Raw genomic sequence first — 23,406 nt, forward strand, 5'->3', positions numbered from 1 at the left:
TGAGTATTAATGTAATGTTAACTTCAAATCTTATCAAAATCATGTCCAGTACATTCTATTGGAAATTTAAAGCCAAAAGACTAAATGTTATGGCTTTAAATTTTGGTTTATTGACTATTTTGTATGAAAATTATGGTATTTTTGTAACTTTTTGAGTAAAATAAATTAAAAGTGTCATAAAAACGTGACTGTTGTTCATCAAATATGTCCTGAACTCTTTCACGGATAATTTCAAGGCAAAAAACTGCAATGCATTGTAAGCCATTTTTATTTGTTAACCACTTTGTGTGAGAAATGTGGTATTTTCGATGGTTTTTGAGTAAATCAAAATATGAGTGTAATGAAAACATCACTATTATTCTTCAAGTATGTCCCCCAAACTACTAAGAACAATTCAAGGCTAAAAAACTACAAGTTATCGTTTTAATTTTAGTTTTGTTGACTACTTTGTGTAAAAAATATGGAATTCTCATATTTCTTCGGGTAAAACAAAATAAGAGTGTAATTAAAACATTTTTATTTTTAATCAAAAATGTCCAGTGCAATTATACGAACAATTTAAGACCAAATAAACTATATGTCATCGCTTTGAATTTTGATTTATTGCTTATTTTATGTGAAAAATAGGGTATTTTAGCAGTTTTTCAGTAATTTAAAATATCAGTGTACTGAAAAATCACTTATTTAGCATAAACATGTTCACTCTGGCTGTTCGCATGATTCAGGGTCGAAAAAATCATATGTCATCGCTTTAAATTTTATTTTATTGAACAATGTGTGCAATAAATGGCGTTTTCAAAAAAAGTAGGAAGTGCCTATTGCTTAATAACTTTGGGTAGACGCATCTATTTTAAAATCTTTAAGATGGACGCTGTTCTTGAAACCTGTCCGGTTCCATCGCAAAAAAAGTTTCAAAATCGGTTGAAAAACGGTCGAGAAATGCCTTGTCAAAGTTGGACTTCCGACTTTTTTTTGGACCCTTTTTAGTTTAGGAGTTAAGAAACTATTATAGGGTAAAAGCACTAGATTTCGCCCCCCCTAAAGCATTGAATTATCCAAATTATCGAGTTTCAACATATATTTCCGATAATATCTATGTTTTTTTGGTGATTCTTGCTTATTATCTTTCAATCAGTGATAACCTAGCTCAAAAGTACCATGAAATGAAGATTTAATACATTAAAATAACGATTTTCAATATTGATTTGTGATTTATTTTTCGCCCCCCAAAATTCAATCTTCGCCCCACCTCCGCTCTATTTTTCGTCCCCTACGGTTGTCCATAAGTTTTGCTCAATTCGATCATGGCTATCACTAAAATGTTATTGAATACGAATTATCCCGGCAAGCTTAGTACTTTCTTCTGCGTTTTTGAGTTATCCAAAGCAAGCTCCCGTCTGGAAAATCAAGAAAAAATGATTTTCCTGCATGCATATTATTCGCCTCCTTGAGTTTAAATTAACAGAATGAAACAATACATACATAGATCAATAGATAGATTGTGAAGTAGAAAACATGGCCAACTAAAAATTACGTATTAATGGGGTACGTACACAAATTACGTCACGCTTTGTGAATTGGGTGGTCTGTTGACGTCCCATGCAAAAAATAGAATGGAAGGGATGATTTTGAAATGGATTTTTTTTGCATTACATAACTTAAGGGGAACATCCATAAATTACGTCACGAAAAAATACTATTAGGGCTTCTTATTTTGAAATCATACACTAGATATAACAATATTTGCGAATTCGGCTGTTCTCGCACAGGAGTATTGTGTTGTTCTTTGCTGTGCATGCATCGCTCCTGTAGGGGTGAGTATGGCAGCATAATCGATCGCGTTCTCTATTGTCTCGAGTGAAAACCAAAACAATAGATGCGCGGGTGTTTAGTGTTCAATATTGTGTTGTTCTTTGCTGAGTATTGTGTTATTCTTTACAGAGAAGAACATTAATCAAGACAATTAGATGATCGGCATTGAACCACAAAAACCCCACAACAATTGGTGAGATCTTTCCAATATTATTTATTTATAAATAATTCTATTTCAGTATATTTACTTAATAACTGCATATAAGTTGAAAATTCGCTATTTTCAACATCCTTTCATCTATTGGAAGATGCTTCAGTTCTGGGCTCTTTCTAAGTTGATGAAGGGATTTATAAATGCTTGCAAGGACTTGGCCAGGTGTGTGGAGCTGAGTGAATCTATGACATTGTAGATAGTAGCGGCATCAGCAATGTCAATGGAAATATTCAACTTTGCAACTCCATCCAAGATTTGTGCAAGTATTCATGCTATGCTATGCTATGCTATTCGGCTGTTCTCGCACAGCTGCTGACTGTACAGCAAACTAACTGAGATAACAATAATAAGTGACGTTTTTAAGGTGATTCTAAAAATAAACTGAATCTTAGTAAAAAACTGACAAAGTATCTGAGGGATCGGTAATATTGTAAGTTAAAAATGCAAGAATTTTGTGAATCTAAAATGAGTGTGCCTAACAAATCTGGCGTTCAATTTGAATAAGTCCAATCTGCATAAGAATCACAGCAACTTACGACTTATTTAAATCGAACGCCAGAAATATTTTTATTAATAAGCTTCGTCAACAAGATTTTCCAATTTGAAGTAGGAATTCGAGCGATTGACATTGACCGACTATCTACCACAAGTGTAATCTTTCATAGCTGTTGCGAATAGTTAAATGCGAGCTGAATTGAAGTTACATTTCATTACTAGCCAAAGCGAAAAATGCCAGCGGACGTTTCACCCCGTAAAATTTTCCAACACCTAAAATTTAACACTTTTTTTTAATTCAGAGAGTTTGAACAATAGAGTGTCAGTGATAAACCCTTGTGAGTAAAAGAGACGCGAAATTTATCACCAACTGTTCACCCCATGCAAATTCTTTCAAAATCAATTCAATTTTCTCTCCCACTTTTTGTATTTCTTCAACGTGAACATAGTTTTAAAGAAGTTTGGAAAAGTATGACTTTTGGATTTTTCATATTGGGTCAAAAGGTCACTTACACTCCCGTTCAAAAGTTTGGGGTCACCCCCTCAAAAACATGCCATTTTTTTAGGCCCATATCTCCGCCAATTTGCGTCCGATTTCAAAACCCTAGGTTTCATTCAAAAGATAATAAGTCAAAGAAACTTCGACCTTTGAATTCAGTAGCCAAAAATCACAGAAGACACACTTTAAATAGATTAGAATGGCCACGTTTGCATGGATGGTACATTTTGCCCCACTTTCCCCTACTACACAAAGATCTTCTTCACCTCATCCGTTATCTGCACACCCGATTTCAGTACGGGAAAGGGAGGGGCGAAAACTGAAACACGCAATACAAATAGAACGGGACAAGGGATTTCGCCAGGGGCGAAAATTGGAAACTTAAAATTTTGTGCTCTAATTTTCGCCACCTATAAAAATAACTGAAAATTGATAAATATTATCAATTTAGATGAAGAAATAGCCTGCTGTGTATTCCTAAGACTTGTATGAATATCAATGTTCATTATTTTGGGCTGGAAGAGTTGATTTTGTATGTCTTCCCAGGTTCTGATTATCGCTACTGTTTGCATTGTGTTGAAAAAAACATACATCATTGCCATGACTATTTCACAATCGCTAATTCGATAGATCAAGTTATTAGTTTTGTGGAATATCATTAGTGCACAAGATTGATTTTTATTTGCTCTCTCAGATACGTTGAAAAGCAAACAACAATCTACCTAATTAATCACAAAAACTACGAAAGTTTTATTAGGGGGGCGAAAATTAGGGAGGGGGCGAAGACTAGTGCATTTACCCTACAGCGAGAAAGTACATTTCAATTTCAATTACCAGGCTTATGGGGTGATACACAAATTATGTCACGCAAAAATCTACCTTTTTCAAACCCCCCTAATATGTCACACTTTTTGTATGGGACTTATATATTTTTTGTAAGGGTCGTCACGTTCTGCGAAACCCCTCCTCCCCCCTAAAAGCGTGACGTAATTTGTGCGCGGCCCCTATTCTGCGCGGCGTGTTAGGTGATACGAATCGAATGAGGTGACCAAAGTCATCCCATTTGACTTGCATTCGTCGTCTCACGTCACGTGAGACGACACCGTCCGTCTCACCTCACACGCCGCGCAGAATAAGCCTGGTATTTCCTGAGGAAACAAACGAAATTTCTCTAGGTCCAAATCGTAAACAACCTGGTGCCCTTTCCTTCACATCCTTCTTACAGCATCGTTTCGTTAAAATTTTGTCAGTTAAATATATAAATTTATTAATAAATTACTTACGGAAAAAGGTGAAATTTTACTTGAGCGCTCTACTTAGCAGCAGGAATCTTATCTTAAAAGAATAACAATAGTAACAGAATCATGCTGTTTCAGCAAGCAATGTCAATGCTATAACTTTTTCCATAAGCATTTGATCACTTCGTGGTCTTCGACAAAGTTTTTCAGCACACCCTAGCCTATGTTTTCACATTATCGGTTACATCGGTTACAAAAATTCGAGCTTCTCCTGAGAGTAATGGAAAAAAGCATGTTTTCCTATGTAAAATCCCATACACACTTCAAACGCGATACGCAAAACGTAGACATAAACGATCGTGCCCAAATTCTGCATAATAATTTGGGTCTTGAAATGGGTCCTAAAAAGCTTTGATCTGATGGGATGAGATTTTTCCATTTAACGGATGACCCACTCTACAGCACATACCTATGAAATTTTTGCTCGTGAACCCGGAAAAATTTTGCCGATAAATTATCTTTTTTCATATTTCGGCCAGGGAAAACTAGGGTCGGCCCCCCACCATCCGTCTTTTTTTGGGTTGTGAAAATTGTGTCGTCCGCCCTGATTGGTTGTTATAATTTGGTTAAAGCCTAATAATATGCCAATATATAACAGTCAACACATTCAACATTCCCAAATCATCTTTTCTTACAGGCACAAACTTGCGGCGGGAACGTTAACATACCGTAGCGTACAGGCTGCGATGAGGTGCTCGACATTGGAGTGCTTCCCAATAACACCTCAATCGGCCGTAGATTTTCATAAACTAATGCTAACAGATAAAGCTGCCGGTTTCCGTGTAAATTGAGGATAAAACGTTTTACCATGGCATGGTTGGCAATACCATGATCTTTGTAGTGCCAGCAACATGCGAGGCGATGCGTAGGGCTGGTTCAACAAATCTACACCTTGACGGAACGTACAAAACTAGCCCCCACGTATTTGCCCAGCTGTGCATGGCATACGCAGATATCGGCGGAAAGGTACGTTTGTTGTAGAATACTTCAATTTAATTATAATTATTATTAACTTATTGCAACTACTAGATAATGAATGACTACTGCAGTGTAAATTTATTCGTTGGGGACTCTTTAGATGTGCTGGTCTCGATGGTTGGGGCAAAACGAACAAGTTGCGTGTGGCTTGATTATTGAATATTTTTATCAGTTGTCAGTTGCCCCAACAAACGAACACGATTCGCTAATCGGGGCGCTGTCGTGGCCAAATCTGGCTGTATGTTTGAATTCAATAATCTTTCGAATAAGGGTAAAAAAACTGCGATAAGTTTAACCATTTTAAAGTAATAGCCGGTTAAGGCAATAAGAGTCAAAAACATGGGGAGTTCAATAACTACGTAACGGTTGAGATTTGACCATATGCGTAGAACATTTTTTTTCATTATTTATGGTCCTCTATCACCCTTTAAAAAGTTTGCACTCAGGAACCTAACACCCTGTATAGCAATATCTCAATCATCGCCGACAGCTTGATTGGAATTACAGAATAGCAGCTAGTAGCAGCCAAATTTGATTTCAATGTCTCCTAGGGATCCTAAACAAAGACAATATAATATGGTATCATTTAATAGTTGAACAATCAACATTTCTATGTCTGATACGTCATTCGAAAGGTTTATAGGCAAGCTTTTAGAAACTACCGTAATCCGGGGTAACATTGATCTGATTCTTCGATCTTTCTTGAATAATTCTCTTGTTAAAGCAAGCATTACATGTTTTATACTTTTAAAACAAGTACTGGCCTTCAGAGTATGTATTAAGCTACTCGAAAAAGTATTGTAAAACTTTAAAATATGTTTAAATAGGTTTTTCAATCTAGTTTTTGATTTTGTTGATTTGGGGTAACATTGATCATATCAGTGATCAATGTTCGTTTGTGTTGGAAATACCCTTACTTACTAAATTCGGGGTCGCTGATTTCGAATATGTTGTCCAAATTCTTACAAGTTATGCACTTTTTGAGTTATTTTAGGATTAAAATCTTCCAAACCGCGAATAACGCCTAAGGGTAGGCAATGGCTTAAGGAATTTGATTGAATTGATAGTCTACTTTTAATAAATCGTATATTTTATTGAAAAATAGTATTCTCATAAAAGTTTCGGTGATTAAATCCAACTTAGGATATCATATTGAAGTAAGACAGTGATTTCGAACCTCATATTGTATGTAGTATTCATGCAATGCATGATTTATTGACAATGTATCTCATTGTGTTACGAAACATACTTATAGAAAAATCGATTTATTTCAATGTTTATGAAATTCAATTATCATGCATTACATGTCATTCGATAGCTGAGTAATAGCAGATTACGATATATCACTTGATAGCAGAAACTGATTCAATGTAAAATGCTTGTTTGAACATTTCATGAGGTCGGTCAAGCCGATCAATGTTACCCCGCTGATCAATGATACCCCGTTTCATGGTACTTTAAAAGTATGACATTTTTCATTTAAGCCAAATATATGCAAAGTTGAACATTTCATTCGTTTTATCAAAAATCGGCAATGGTCTTATTCTGCTACCAATATCTCGATAAGTATAGGGAGTAGCAAACTAATATTCTAGGGTCGATTTTTGGCCACCTGAATCCCCTTAGTGCGGTGTAGGTAAACGGCTTGACGTAAGGAGTTATGGGTAGTACGCAGATCGCCAGAAATTTCTTGGCCTATCTCGATGCGTGGAAAATTCAGGCAAGGAATCGCTCAAGAAATAAGAAAGCGTCGCTTTATTCCGGATTCTAGTACGGAGCTGAAACGAAACGTCAAATCAAATGGGGTTTGCTGTGTTAAGTTTCTTGACCATTCCGGTCACGGAAAAATAATGCACTGAACGAAAATTACTTGAGCGATTCCGTTTGAAGTGCATACCTCGCATTAGACGCACCTCTGGTAAAGAACTCATTCGGTGTGGTAGAGGGGTTGCTTTCCATCTTGCATCTTGCATCGTTGACAGCGCTAGGCCACTCTTCTTTACGACTGCCCTGAGGTCGGCCACATGATACCTTTGTCTGACCTCATTGACGACGGTCTCGTTATTAGAATGTCCGAATTTTCGGTGAATCTCGTCGATAACTAATGCCGTTACGCAGTGAGCTTTCGGAAGGATGGCTGGAAATTTAGCCTCAATAGTTTAGCCATGGAGCGGCACCGATGCGCCCGTCCTTCCGTTTTACGCCGTCAACTTCGACGAAAGGGCACAACTTGTAGATTTTACTGGTCGACTTCACCGTCATCGTAACAATGTTCGTTGCTGCAGGCTACGCAGCTAACCTTGAGGGTGCAATGTACACTAGCTCCTCTCTGAAGCAATGCCTTCTTAGTGGTTGCGAAGAGACGAAGGGTTTGGCAACCATGACAATGTTGTTTAGTGGTTCGAGGAAAGAATGGTCCTGGCTTTCACTTTTTTTTAGTAGAAGACGATGGTCCTTAACCCCACACTACCTGGACCTTGCGTCCGGGTGTCTATTGAGCAGATTATCCTGCCATGGTTTAGAAAAAAAAGAGAGCTTTGTCTACCTCTGGTCCTTATTAAGGTTGAAGGATTCGTCATTGATATAATCGTCATCATTGAAAATTCAAAAGCAGTTTTCTCGTTCAAAACTGAAAATTTCGCTTTGAAAATGTATTCCCTGTACTCCATTCTCCACTTACAATACAGTGAATACATTTTCACTGGGAAATTTTTGGTTTTGGACGCGAAAACTGCTTTGGATTTTTTAATGATGACGATTATATCAATGACGAATCCTTCATCCTTAAGGTGAATATATGACGAAGCCACACCTCGAATTTTCAAGAGCACAAATCTGATAAAACGAATGTCGATTTGCGCTGAAAAGTTGATCGATTGATCACCACCAGCGAATAACCAATCGATCAACTTTTCAGCTCAAACCGACATTCGGTTCTTCAGATTTGTGCTCTTGAAAATTGAGGTGTGGCCTCGTCATATATTCACCTTAAAAGCAGACATCAACGGTAGCCGTGATATACGAAGGCGCATTATCCGTGGAAGTCGGGCCAGCTATGGACTCTAAAAGAACCTGCAATCAAAAAACATTCACTCCCGCACCAAATGCACCATGTGTAAGACGCTGATAAGACCGGTGGTTCTTAATGGGCACGAGACCTGGATTATGCTTGAAAAAAACATTCAAGCACTGTTAGTGTTCGAGCTTCGGGTGCTTAGGACCATCTTTAGAACGGTGTGTGGCAGCGAAGAATTGGCCACGAGCACTCTACGGCGAATCTAGCATCCGGCAGGTGGCAACAAGAAGGGTACGACGGGCACGGCATATTGTGAAAATGTGAGACAACAATCCTACATAGCTAGTGTAGTATCCGAGCTTTTCGGCTGGTCTGCCATCGGCCGATTTGTTTTCCCGCACTCAACTGACGATACGTCCATCTGCCACAAAATTGTTCACTAAACTGAAGTTCATCTAAATTTCCATCCAGCACATGCACATGATTGACGTTTCTGGTACATCTCGCACGCAAAGTGTCAAGTTATCGTTAGCGTTTTGAGAGCACGTTCGTAAGCATTCATTCGTGCACGCTAAAATAAAGACAATCGCACACGGTATGATAAAACTTTTAAATTGTCCAAACTCTCAAAATATACAATTCATAAGCTGACACCTCTGGCTACTACAGCTAGTACATATTTGCAAGAAATACAGATGGTACAAGAAGATCTGGAGGGCAGCATGCAATGTGTAGAATGAACTGGCAAATGTGGGACGCGGCCGAGGATGGAAGACTGCAGTCACAAACCGAGTTCTGTGGCGATGAATTGATGATGTAGTTATAATATAATTGTCATAGGCGATCGGATTTGGCGTACTTCTTGGGTTACCCGCGAATGTGAAGGCTACAGTCTGTGTGGGCTTCGGCACTTACCTTCGCGAGCTCTACTGCTGCCACAGTTGCCATAAAACACATTTTGTTATTATTGCAAGCTTGGTTTTGTATGACGGTCTCCATATCGAAATATGCTTTTATTGAGTTTTTTTTTCTCCTCTACTTGGGATTGCATTGAAATCTGGTAGTTCCAGGATGGTGGAAGTAGTTCTGAGTAATAATTAGTAAAAGCACTTATGCTTTTCGTCAATTGCCAGCTGCTACAATACCATCAATTCAACAACTCTTAGATTACATCTCAAACAGATCCACCTGCATCCGCAAAAATGCGTGTCGCGCGCTGTATCCCTTTCCATTTCGTTCAACACACTTACCCTGATTCTGCGCGCAAGATCATGATCGTGACTGACTAACCGCGTGACCCAGAAAATCCGTTGCAGCTTCTCTCCAAACTCACCTATAGGCTGGTACCAGTTTCCAGCCGAGAAACAAACAACGAACGAAAAAACGGTACAATTTCCCTAACGTGTTGTGTACATGTGCGGAAGAAGTTGTTCACCTCGCTTCAACTGCGTTGTCTCCTAATATAAAATGCCATCGTCGATCGCCTTGGCACGGTGTCCCTTCGCCAAAGCGAACGAACCAATAATGTAACGCAGCAGCAGGTCTATCTTACTGAAGAACCGTTTAATGGGACTGGTTTCCGCTTCATTTCTCGCCGGACCACATCGAAAGGCCCGATTTGTTTCTGGAGAGTGGAACCGAACCAACTTCCAGAAGCCATTCCTTTCTCTGATGCTAGTTGAAGAAATTCCCACCGGCGGCGGCGACGGCGGCTGCGGTGCAATGCAATGCCCGGCCTATTTTAACACTGCCCGTGGCACCTTACCAGATTCGATTACCATGCCCGACTATCAACAACCCACCGCTGCGCTGCTGGACTGGAAGTGCGGATTGCGAGGTGGATGCTGTCGTACGTAGCCGTGTTTCCTCCACACACCGGTTCTGGATTGAACACCATGCACACACATGATTTTGTTTTTGTTTCTATCACGCTTTCAACGGGGAGTTCCCGGTGACCTCCTTTCGTGCAGGCGGCCGGGCTGCAGCCACAGATGATCACAGAAAAGTGTAGGGGTGGCTCATTGTGCCTATCGCCACTGTTGGCTGGTTCAACCGCTGCGCGTTGTGACACTGACGGGAGAGACTTTATGGGAGACGCCAGAGTATCGGTCGGAACGTTGACAAAGGGGTGGAGAAAGCGTTAAACAATTGCACAATGGGCCTTTTCATTTGACGTCTTAAATCAGCTGATTGTTCGGGCGTTTGACAGTTCTTCTATGAAGATGACACGTTCTTGTTAGCAGCTGTTGTTCAAGCTTTGTAAACAAATGTATGCACGGATCTGTCACATGAAAAGGCCTATCGCAAACGCGAAATGCGATGTGAACCTTTTGCCAATTTAAGCTGTCGCTGTCGCTAGTGAGTGAGGCTCGCCGCCAAGCTCGGCGCAGTCCCGCAATGAAACGTATTAAGTAGCATCGATGATTGGAAAATTTACGGAAGAAAATGTTGGAAGATCGGTCACGGGACTATTTCTGATAAATTTGATACTTTTCCTGCCTCAATTCACAGCTTAATATACTACGAAAAATGTTAGCATGATTTGATTACAGGGGCAGTATAAACGTGACTAAGAAACGATATGTGGGGATTAGAACATATGTATTCGTTGAGGAGTTAGTTAGAAGTGTTCATTTATTTTATTTAGTAAACGTCATCTTAAGAAATGACGACTCGGTACATGGAACTGCAGGTGCAGATCTCCTAACTTCATCGGGAGCATCAGCGAGTATGCCGATACGCACCAAGTTTTGTATCCGACAAAAATTCGAACCAAAACTGTATTAACGAGATTTTTAACCCTAGGCTAGTTCATCTCGGAACCCATGCTTTACTTCCCTTCCGAAGGAAGAATTCACATTTTGTGAGTATGTCGGGAGTGAGATTCGATCCCAGGTCCTCGGCGTGATAGTCAAGTGTTCTAACCACCACACCAGGTCCGCTCCACACCTTGTATTCTTTAAGGAACTCCTCCAGGAACTATTTAGGGACTCCATTAGGAATTCCTCTTGAAATTGCTTCCGGGATTCCTTCTGGAGTTTCTTCAGGAACTGTTCTAAGGATTCCTCCAGAATTTCTCCATCTGCGGTTTCTTATTCCTGGTATTCCTCTACGTATTCCTCATTAGATTCATCCACGAGTTTCGTCATGAATTTCTCTAGCATTTTTTCCAGGGATTCCACTGGGAATTCCTGCAGGGACATCTCTAGAAATTCCTCCAGGAATTCATCTCGAGATTCCTCCATAAATTCCGCCAGAAATTGCTCAAGAGATTTCTCCAGGCGTTGCTGTGGAGATTCTTTCAGGATTTCCTACAGACATTTCTCTACGATATCCTCCAGGGATCCCTTCAAGAATTCCTACAATATTTTTTTTCAGAGATTCCTCCAAACAATTCTCCATGGTTTCCTCAATGCATTTCTTCAGGACTTCCTTCATGCATTCCTTCAGCGATTCCTCCAGTAATTGCTTCCGGGATTCTTCCAAGAATTCCACCAGGAATTCCTACATAAATTTATCCAAGAAATCTCCAAGGATTTTTTTCACAGACTCCTACAGGAATTCTTTCAAAGATTTTTCCAGGAAATACTTCAGAGAACCCTCCAAGAATTTCACCAGGAATTCTCCTAAACACCCTACCAGGAAATTTTCCAGGCATTCTTTCAGGGATTCCTTCTTGGATTTTTGCATAGATTTCTCCAGGAATATTTTTCACCGATTCCTCCATGAATTCAACCAGGTATTCCTCCAGGAAACGCTTTAAGGACTCCTCCAGAAATTCCTCCAGGAGTTTCTATTGGAATTGCTTCAGGAATTCATCCTGGGATTCCTTCAGAAATCTATGCAGGCATTCCTACAGAATTTCATCCAGGAATTTCTCCAGGGTCTCCTCGAGGAATTCCTCCAGGAATTTGAGTAAGTAATCAAGGAACTCCGTCATAAATTATGTCAGCAATTTCTCCAGGAAATCCTTCATTGATTTCTTCAGAAATTCTTACAGGATTTTCTGTAGGAATACCTTCTAGCATTTTTTCAGGAATTCCTCCACGAATTCTTCCAGATTTTTCTCCTGGAATTGCTGTAGGGATTCCTCTAGGAATTCCGCTAAAAATTCGTCCAGGAACTTCTTCAGGGACTTCTCCACGAATTTCTCCTAGGATTCCCCTTGGCATTCCTTCAGAAATTCCTTCGAGGATTTCTCCAGGAATTCCTCTAAAAATTTCTTCTCAGGTGATTTTTCTAGAAATTTCTATAGGCATTAATCCAGAAATTGCTCATGGACAGTGGACATCCTTCAGAAATTATGTCAGCAATTATTCTAGGATTTTTTCCAAAAAATCCCTGGGGATTTTTTTTTTAGATATTCTTCAGGATTACTCTCATGATTTTTCAGGGATTCCTCCAAGCGTTTCTCCAGGAATTTCTCCTGAGATTCCTTCATAAATTGCTTCAGGGATTCATCCAGCGACTCTCTCCAGCGATTTTTCCAGGGATTCCTCCACGAAATCCTTCGAAGATTCCTCCAGGAAATCCTCCAGAAGTTCCTCAAAGGATTCTTCCAACAAATCCTCTAGGGATTTCTTCAGAATCTTTTCCAAGAAATTCGCCAGGAATACCTTCAGGATTTTTTCGGGGATTCCTCCAGGTATTCCTCCAGAAATTTCTCTAGAGATTCCTCCTGGGGTTTCTTCACAAATTTTCACAAGGATTCCTCCAGGGATTCCTTCAGGAATTCCTTAGAGGATTTCTCCAGGAATTCCTTCAAAAATTCCGCTAGTAATTCCTCCAGGATTTCCTCAAGGGATTTTTTTCAGAAATATTTAAAAAAAAGGCGCGGATCTGGCGTGATGGTTAAAACACTTAACTATCACGCCGAGGACCAGGGATCGAATCCCACTCTCGACAAACTCGCAAAAAATGTGAGGTCTGCCTTCGAAAAGGAAGTAAAGCGTGGGTCCCGAGATGAGCTAGCCTAGGGATAAAAAATAATAATAAAAAAAAAAATAAAACTCCCAGAATTCCACTGGAGATTCCTCTAGAAACTTATCCAGTATTTTTTTAAAGAATTCCTCTAGAGATTCCTCCAGGAATTTCATCATGGATTCGTCCAGTAATTCCCACAGGAATACCTCTTGGAATTCTTCCACGATTTTATCCAGGAATTCCTCTAGGAATAACCCCAGGAATCATCCAAAAATATCTCTTGGAATTTCTTCTAAGATTCCATCGAGAATTTCTTCTGAGATTCCATCAGGAATTGCTTCAAAAATTCCACCAGAGATTTTCCCATGGAATCCTCCAGGAAATCCTTCGAAGATTCCTGCAGGAAATCCTCCAGAAGTTCCTCCAGACATTCTTCCAGGAAATTGTCTTGGAATTTCTTAAGAAACTCTTCCAGGAATTTTTCAGGGGTTCTCCCAGGAATTGCTCCAGGGATTTCTCCGCAAATTTATTCAAGATTCCTTCGGGAATTCCTTCGAGGACATCTCCAAGGAATTCCTCCAGAAATTCCGCTAGAAATTCCTCCAGAAATTTCTAAATAGATTTTTCAGAAATAGAAAAATAACAGAAAAAATAGAAACTTGCCAGAATTCCTCTGGAGATTCCTCTAGAAATTCATCCAGTAATTCTTTCAGGAATTCCTCTAGAGATTCCTCCAAAAATTTCTCCAGGTATTCCTCCAGGCTTTGATTCGAGAATTTCTTCAGGAGTTTCTCCAGGAATTGCTCCTGGACCGCCTTCAGAAATTATGTCAGGATTTCTTCAGAGATTCTTCCAGGAAAATCCCCAGGTATACTTTTAGGAATTTCTCCAGGAATTCCTGCTGGGTCGCATCCTAGAATTCTTCCAGGAATTACGCCAGACATTTGTTCAGAAGTTTCTTCAGGCATTCCTCCAGGATTTCTCCCATAATTTATACAGGAATTCCTCCAGGTATACTTTCAGAAACTCTTCCAGGGATTCCTCCATGAATTTCTCCAGGGATTCTACAGGGCTTCCTCCAGGCATTTCTGTAGGAATTGTTCCAGGGATCCAGGTGTTTCTTCAGGGATTTATCCAGGAAGTCTTCCAGAGATTTCTCCAGGAATTCCTCAAATGATTTCTTCAGAAATTACTCTCTGGTTCTCCTCAGAAATTCATTCAGGAGCTCCTTCGGAAATTTCAGGAGTCCTTCAATCATATTTCAGGGATGTACCCAAGAACTTCTCCAGGATTACGTAATGATTCTTTTTTAATTATTTCAAGAATTTCTGGAAGAATTCCTCCAGCGAATAGTATTGGAAGGTAATTTAAAAAGGACTCATACAGGACCCAGGAAATTCTAGGTTAGTCCTCAAAAGAGTTCAACATTAATTTCTCATGAATGTTTCGTACCTAGACATTAAAAAATCCTTAATCTTCCACCGCTACCAGAACTACGTTGATTTATGTAGACAATAGAGTGACAGGGTGAAGGGTTAAATAATGCTTTTAGAATATAATTAAATTTCATCGTATTGGTGATTTGATGTTAATTAAAAACGGTTTGATGTACGTACGGTGTTAGACTTTGGACGGACTACATATTGAACGTGCAAATTTAAATTTAACATTTTTTTCTTGATAAGGTACTTAATTTATAGCCCGTTCAAAGTCTAACACCGTACATCAAACCGTTTTTAATAAGATTTTGTTTTAGATTATATAGAGGCATTTTAAAAACTTTCCCTGTGTTGTAGGGATAGGATTTTTTCAAAACACCATCGTTCTTCTTCTTCTTCTTCTTCTTCATGCAACATCAAATCACCAATTGCGTTTAGTTGTAAAAGCTAGTAGGTACAAATTTGCTAGGGTGCTTGCTTCCCCCCTGACCGAAAAGCTGGCTACGCCCTTGGATTATCAGTCCCGTCCACAAGAAAGGCGATCAATTGGAATGTAGAATTTTTCGAGCGATCACCAATTTGAATGTCGCCTACAAAGTGCTATCCCATGCCATCTTTTGTCGTCTGTCACCTATTGTCATTAAGTTGGTGGGAACTTACCAAGTTGTTTTCATTGACGGCCGGTCGACAACAGACCAGATCTTTGACATACGGCAAATCCTCCAGAAATGCCGTGAATACCAGGTCCCAACGCACCACCTGTTCATCGACTTCAAGGCGGCATACGACAGTGTGGCAAATCAAGGACAAGAACAGCGTTCCCGGGAAAATTACTAGACTGATTAAAAAAACACTGTGACAGGGTGTTGGACTTTCCTGTCTCATAGTTGACAGTACACACTCGTCCAGTACAGACGTGTTTCAGCTTTCAGCTTTTGCTTCATAAAAGCCTATTGTTTCGGCTAACTTGCTTTGTTCGCCTCTCGGCGGTGGATCTTTGTTAAACCGCCATAGCATTTTTATCCAAAGCGAAACCGACGCACGTGGTTTCAGAGGTGTAATTTATTATTGGCCAGGTTTCACAGTGGTTATTTTTCGGTTCTGAAGTGCCCTAAACTAGTGCGTAGCAGCAAACGAGTTTCTCCGTCTCGTCAGCATGGCGCTGGCGAACGGGTTTGCACCTCACTTCGGTGACCCAGGGGGGCCCGGTGGTGGAAGCCCGTCAAACCTACTCAACGGTGAGTATACAGGACGACGATTGCCAGACTTCATGGATCGGGATGGAACCTCAGGACCACTCCAAATACTGCGAATGCAAGCCGTCAACGGTTCCCTACCAAACGACCCGTTTCTTCTCCGGTTATCCGTTGGGAAATGTATTGGAGGACCCATCGCTGGAGCATACAAAGAGAACAGAGGCCTCTCCTATGTTCTTAAGGTTCGGAGCCAGGTGCAGTTCAACCGTCTTATGAAAATGGCACAGTTGAACGACGGCACAGCGATTCAAATTTCTGAACACCCGCAACTGAACCAGTCCAAATGCGTTGTTTCGAACTACGATTCGATAGGACTCTCTGATGACTACCTCCGAACACAGCTAACAAACCAAGGCGTCAAAGACATACGACGGATTAAGAGGAAAACTGCTGATGGAAAATGGGAAAACACTTCCACTATCGTTCTCACCATAGCCGGCACGGTAATCCCACCGCATATAGATTTTGGCTGGTCTCGTTGCAGAACGAGGAATTTTTATCCATCGCCTATGCTATGTTTCCGGTGTTGGGAATACGGCCATACAGGTAAGCGCTGCACACAGCCTTTCCGTGTGTGTGGAAAATGTAGTAAAGTTCATCCCGAGGACAAGATTGCCCGCGCCGCTGAAGCCCCAGAAGATGCCAACACCATTGCTGACCCATCCAAAGATCGCCCATCGTGCACCAACGCTCAATTTTGCAAGATTTGCCAGGTAGATGACCACGCAGTCTCAAGCCGTAAATGTCCCGCGTATCTGAGAGAAGTTGAAATTCAACACATCCGAGTGGACATGGGAATATCTTATCCCCAAGCCCGACGAGAGTTCGAGAGTCGACACGGCACCAACAATAACAATCTGTCGTATGCGGGGATCGTTAATTCCAGCAAGGATTTAGAAGTTGAAAATCTGGTGGCCACGGTCAAACAGTTGCAAGCTGACGCAAAATTGAAAGACCAACGCATCGCAGAAATGGAGAAAAGTTTACAAAACCGTAGTGTCGGTGATCGGATAGACACGGTCCAAAAGCATGGAACCATTGAAGAGCTCGTCCGTAAAGTTTCTGAACTCTCAGCAACGGTCCTGAGGCTAGAGAAAGCCCTGGCATCGAAAGATGCAGAGATTGCAAAACTCCGATCACGAAAACCCAGCTTTGAATTCCAAGACAGTAACTCCGTGGTGTTCATACCGGAGACACCAGCTATCCCCATCTCTTCAAACAGCTACACCAACACAGTGCCTACCCAACAAGTAATCGACTCGATAGTGACAGACCCATGTACGGAATGGTTTACTGCGAAGCACCAAAGTAAGGTAAACTCCACTGGAAGTGGAAGGGATAGAAGGAAACAGCAGGAAGAAGACGAACATGACAATGCAGCATCCGACGAAAGTATGAGTACCGCTCGCTCTGGAGCATCTGGAGACAGTGTGACCTCAGCTAACACCCGTTCAGCAATCACGACAAAACGAAACCACCCCAAAGCTGGCAATAGCAGTGACTCTCAAACCCTCTCTCCTAAGGCCAAGCGAAAACCCAGCAGTCGCAAGACTCGCGGAAGAAGTACAAGAAAGTAAACCCTATATAGCTGTTCAGTCCTCCTCATTAACATTCGACAACTAGTACAGTAATCAGCAACCTTACCATCTTCGATCCCAACATAAGAAATGAAGATATCAAGAACAAGGAGTCGACTGAACAATCAAGCAGAACTCCAGCTAACAAGACGATGAAAGAAAAAAGTTACAACAAAACGGATTACAAGAACCCTCCGAAAAGATATCCAACCAGAAATCACTGTAAACCAACCCGACTCATGCCAAATAATCCAACATCGCCACCTGAGACACCCAGCCACTTCCCGCCACTTGGCCCAGAAGCAACTAACTGTTATCTGTACGATCAGCTTCATAAAATGCGCTACGGAATCACTGCCATCATAAAGCCAGGCCCGTCGGGTCTCACCAGGAAATCTAATCGCCTGAAACCTTGTTCAGCAGAAGTGGAAGAGCCTAGCATAGGCAGCCATCCACCAGCACACACCGCTTCTCCATCCTTGGACTTCAACACGGGACCCGTCGTTTCAACCCCGTCTACTGTGGATCGTATATCAGGTTTGCCCATTTACAACCATGTAAGTTATTTTTCTCCTTTTTCTGTAACGAGCGACGGACAGCCTCAGCATATTGACGATTTTTTAACAAACCCTACTAACGAATATAATCTAACCTCATCTCCTCCACCCCGGTCCGTAGTGCACACGCCTATGTCGATCACAGGCAGGACAAGACTAGAAACAAGGGCAAACGGACAGGTGTTTGCTTTGCAGTGGAATTTAAACGGTTTCATTAATAATCTTCCTGATCTTGAACAGTTAGTACGAGACAAACAACCTGCACTAATAGCTCTCCAAGAAATTCATAAAGTCACCCCCATAACAATGAACAATACACTTGGTAAAAAGTACAAATGGACCTCCAGGATCGGATCGAATATCTACCATTCAGTGGCACTCGGGATTGCGGCAGAGCTCCCTCACTCAGTAATTCAGCTAGACACTGATCTTCCCATCGTTGCCATCCGTCTGTCTTGGCCGTTCCCGATTTCAATAGCTTCTTTCTATATACCAAATGGAAAAATACCAGACTTGCGTAACCAAATGACAGAAGTAATCAAAAAATTACCAGGTCCAATTATTCTACTTGATGACTGCAATGGACACCACCAATCGTGGGGCAGCCCCAGGAACAACTACCGTGGATCGATATTGGCTGAGCTAGCAAATGAGAATGGACTCACCATCTTAAATGATGGGTCGACAACATTTTCTAGAGGACAAGTTGAGTCCGCAATTGATATATCATTAGTCTCTGCGAATATAGTACCACGTTTTCTCTGGAAAGCAGGTACGGACCCTCTTGGAAGCGATCATGTTCCCATAACTCTAGACCTCAACGACAGTTCACCAGAGACATCGCGGCGTCCTCGCTGGCTCTTTGCCCAAGCGGATTGGACAGGATTTCAAACCAGCATCGAAAGCGCCCTAGACCGACCACCACTTGATTCGATATCGGACTTTTCAGATTTGATTGCTGAATCTGCAAAACCTTTCATCCCCAAAACAAGTTCAACACCAGGCCGCCGAGCTCTTTATTGGTGGAACCAGGATACGAAGGCTGCCGTCAAAAGCAGACGGAAAGCTCTGCGAGCGGCCAAACGTCTCCCTGCTGGACATCCCAAGCGAGAAGAGGCCTACCAGCTTTACCGTGAAAAACGTAATACTTGCCGACAAGCCATTAGAAATGCAAAAGAGCAGTCATGGTCAAGTTTTCTCGACGGAATAAATGATCAACAATCTTCTTCTGAACTATGGAGAAAATTCAATGCCATACAGGGCAAAAGGAGAGTCAACGGGATGGCTCTCAAAATCGGAAGTATCACCACACGGAATCCAGATACAATAGCTGACGCCCTAGCAGAACACTTTGCGGAATTATCATCCTTACAAGGCTATTCAAAAACATTTTTAAAACGGCATCCATCACCAGAAAACGCAATTCAAAAGTTTCCCATCCCCCCAGATAGAGGGCAGGATTTTAATCAACCATTTACACTGAAGGAGTTGGATTTTGCTCTGAAAAAATGCAAAGGCAAATCGGCAGGTTCAGACGATGTAGGTTACCCAATGCTAGAAAAATCTGCCAGCTTGTGGGAAGCGCACACTATTACACCTTATCAACAAGGAATGGAACGCCGATACACTACCAGAGAGCTGGAAGCAGAGCCTAGTTATACCTATCCCTAAACCAGGGGGGAATTCTAGCGATCCAACAAATTTTCGTCCCATTGCTTTAACAAGTTGTGTTTCAAAAGTGATGGAAAAAATGGCTAACAGAAGGCTGATTCAATATCTGGAAGAAAAAAGTAAACTAGACCAAAGGCAACACGCTTTTCGTCCTGGGCAGGGGACTGGCACTTACTTCGCCACCCTGGGACTAGATGAGGCTTTAAACTGTGAAGAGCATATCGAGATTGCTGCTTTGGACCTAGCAAAGGCATATAATAGGACGTGGACACCCAGAGTTCTTCAACAGCTGGCCGATTGGGGAGTCACTGGACATATGTTGTCCTTTATAAAGAACTATCTTTCTAATCGATCCTTTCAAGTCCTGATTGGAAATCAACGATCTAAAATAGTTCGCGAAGAAACCGGAGTGCCCCAGGGCTCAGTAATAGCAGTTACTTTGTTTTTAATTGCCATTAATGGAGTTTTTGAATGCCTTCCTAAAGGCGTATTCATATTCCTTTATGCTGATGATATTGTCATTGTAGTGGCTGGTAAGAAACCCAAATTAATCCATCGAAAGCTCCAAGCAGCAGTAAATTCTGTAACAAAATGGCTAGTCTCTGTCGGATTTGATATCTCTGCTGAAAAAAGCTACCGAATGCATATGTGCCGTCATAAACATCGCCCACTCACTAAGCCAATCAGCATTAATAAAGTAAATATCCCCACCAAGAAGACGCTTAGAATACTTGGAGTCACACTGGATCGAACCCTGAGTTTTAAGGAACATTTTAATAATGTATACACAAGCTGCAAAACACGGGTCAATCTATTGAGAACCATATCACGTAACCGCACTAGAAGTGACCGATCTTCCCGATTTAGAGTTGCAAATGCCATTTTGAATAGCAGAATCTTCTTTGGCCTGGAGCTTACTAGTATTGCTTCCGAAGAGCTGCTCAAACGAATGGGGCCGATATACCACGGAGTGATAAGGATTATCTCGGGGCTCCTTCCGTCAACACCAGCCACATCTGCCTGTGTCGAAGCCGGTATGCTTCCTCTGGAATATTGCATGGCCGTAGAAATTGGTTGCAAAGCTGTCAGCTTTGCAGAAAAAAACAAAAGATGATGGGTCGGAGGCATTCACGATCCGTGAGGCCAACCGTATCCTGCAAAGCGTGGCCGGCGTTGAGCTCCCTCCGGTGAGCGGGGTTCACTGGTGTGGATCTAGGAGCTGGCAGTCTCCCCTACCCAAAATCGACAACTTTTTCAAAAGAAGGTTCAATGCGGGTTGCAATCAGGCCAGGATCAAATCGGCGTTCACAGAAAGAGTGACCACTAAATATGAAAACTTCAAAATAATTTATACGGATGGCTCGAAAGGTGGAACCAGAGTTGGTATCGGTATCTACAATGATGCATTCACAGAATGCTACAGGCTTAAAAGCAACTGCTCAGTATTCTCGGCTGAAGCTGCTGCTATTTTTCAAGCGGCAAAGTGTTCATCGCCCACTCCACTTTTAATAGTATCAGATTCGGTTAGCGTTTTAGAAGCCCTAACATCACAAAGCCCAAAACATCCTTGGATTCAGGCTATACATACGGCTATAGAGTATAGGAACAGTGAAACGGTTTTCACATGGGTCCCAGGACACTGCGATATTCAAGGCAATATAGAGGCAGATCGCCTTGCCAATCTGGGACAAACCGCTGCATTTTTCACTAATAAAACTCCCGGACAGGATATAAAAGCATGGATTAAAAAAAGAGCTCACTTAGCTTGGGCCGAAAAGTGGAATCAAGAAAGATTACCTTTCACTCGGAAAATCAAAGGTGAGACCACCGAGTGGATCGATCGTTTGTGTCGTAAAGAACAGGTCACACTTTCGAGACTCCGTACCGGTCATACTCGGTTGTCGCACAACATGGGAAGCGGCCCTATCTTCAAAATTCTATGTGACACTTGTAACATTCCAAATTCGGTGGAGCACTACGTAACGGAATGTCCAAAATTTGAACCACTTAGACAGGCACATCATATAAGCAGCATTCGATCTGCGCTTAGGACACATTCCACGCACCTCTACGCCAAGGGTGTGAAATATCAAAGTGATTGTTTCGCCCCAAGCTTTCCAGCATATGAAAAAGGGTAGATTCAATCTAAGGAAAACCATTTGTTTTACTCAAAATTTGACTGGTTACGTATTTAAATAGCTAGGTGAAGTAATAGCATTTTATGTAAGAAAAATGAAAATTTTCATTGATAATTTTCAAATTTGCCTGCTGGCACAATAAAGTTCGAAAACATTATAACTATTTTTTACTAATGTAGTATAATAACGTATATTTTATACATCCAAAGCACACTTTATATAAAAATGGGTTTTGATATATTTTAAGCACTTTTTGCAATAGCCGCAATTTAATGGTGTCCCGTTACGAAAATAGTATGTTTGTTGTAATAGCGAATTTATTACTAGCTTTAGAAAAATGATTTTCAGGATTCTCTTAGTACTCGTGGAGACCTTTCTTCCAACATATGGGTTACCATGATCGACGCGTTATCTTAGGCGTTACAATGGGTGCGTAGATTTGGTGTCCCGTTACGAAAATTTTAAAGACATTCATAAGTGGATAAATAAGTATGGTTTGATCAAATATTCAACCAAAAATCTGTAACCATGATGTAATGATATTATAGGGTGTATATATTTTCATTATCCTTCTTGCTGTAACGCCCCTACTGGAACAAAGCCCACTTCTCAGCTCTCCACGGAAACTTCGTAAACAAAGGGCAGGTATTCTGGTGGATCAGTATAAAAAGTGATGTTTTATTAAGTTTTGTGATGACAGCATACTCTTTAAAAGCTATAACCTTTTTAACATGTCCTATGAATTACCACCATGATGTATAAAATGGTTTATAGAATCACACAGCGTTCAAAACTTGAAGATTCCGAAGTGATGGTTGACATTCCTTCTTTACCCCATTCATCACCGTATAATTTACTTTTATGACGACAAACATATTTTGAAGCTTATGTTCTTTTTGAAAAATAAAGTGTAAAATGCATCACGAAAATGGCGTAGCATTACTTTTTGTGATAACATAAATTAGTAACCGTTGATTGAAAGTCTAGCGACCTCCCTCTTGTCGTTTTGGTTGACAACTTTTTTTTTCTTCTCGAAATCCGTTTGTTTGTATCGTTACTGGTTGTCGTTAGCTAAATATCAACGGAAAGCCCCCATACTCCCAGTCCCATCCCCTCAAAAAAAAAAAACTTTGTTCTCTCTAACCTCGACCAAACGGCAAGTTCAACGGTTCCCCAAAACTAACATAGAATAAAAGAAAAATCTCCTTTAAAATGTAAAATTTATTTCAATGAAAATTGGCTGCTTTATCCCCAAGGCGCATGAGCCTTCCAATAAAGGATTAAAGCAACATGCGACATATGCTTGAAAAGACTGTTTTGGAAGAATGTACTATAGATATCATTGAATCTTCTTCGGATCATTATAATGTAGAATGTGGAAAAACCGAGAAGATAGATACGTCGCACAACCATAGTTTTGGAGATACAATTAAACTTCACGTACTAGACCCCCGATAACTCATTTTCAAAATGCTGGCATTTCGACAATTTTCATTGGATTTTTTTATGTCGCCCTCGATCGATCATAAATTG

Source organism: Aedes albopictus, chromosome 1, assembly GCF_035046485.1.
Source record: "Aedes albopictus strain Foshan chromosome 1, AalbF5, whole genome shotgun sequence".
NCBI classification, from domain to species: domain Eukaryota; kingdom Metazoa; phylum Arthropoda; class Insecta; order Diptera; family Culicidae; genus Aedes; species Aedes albopictus.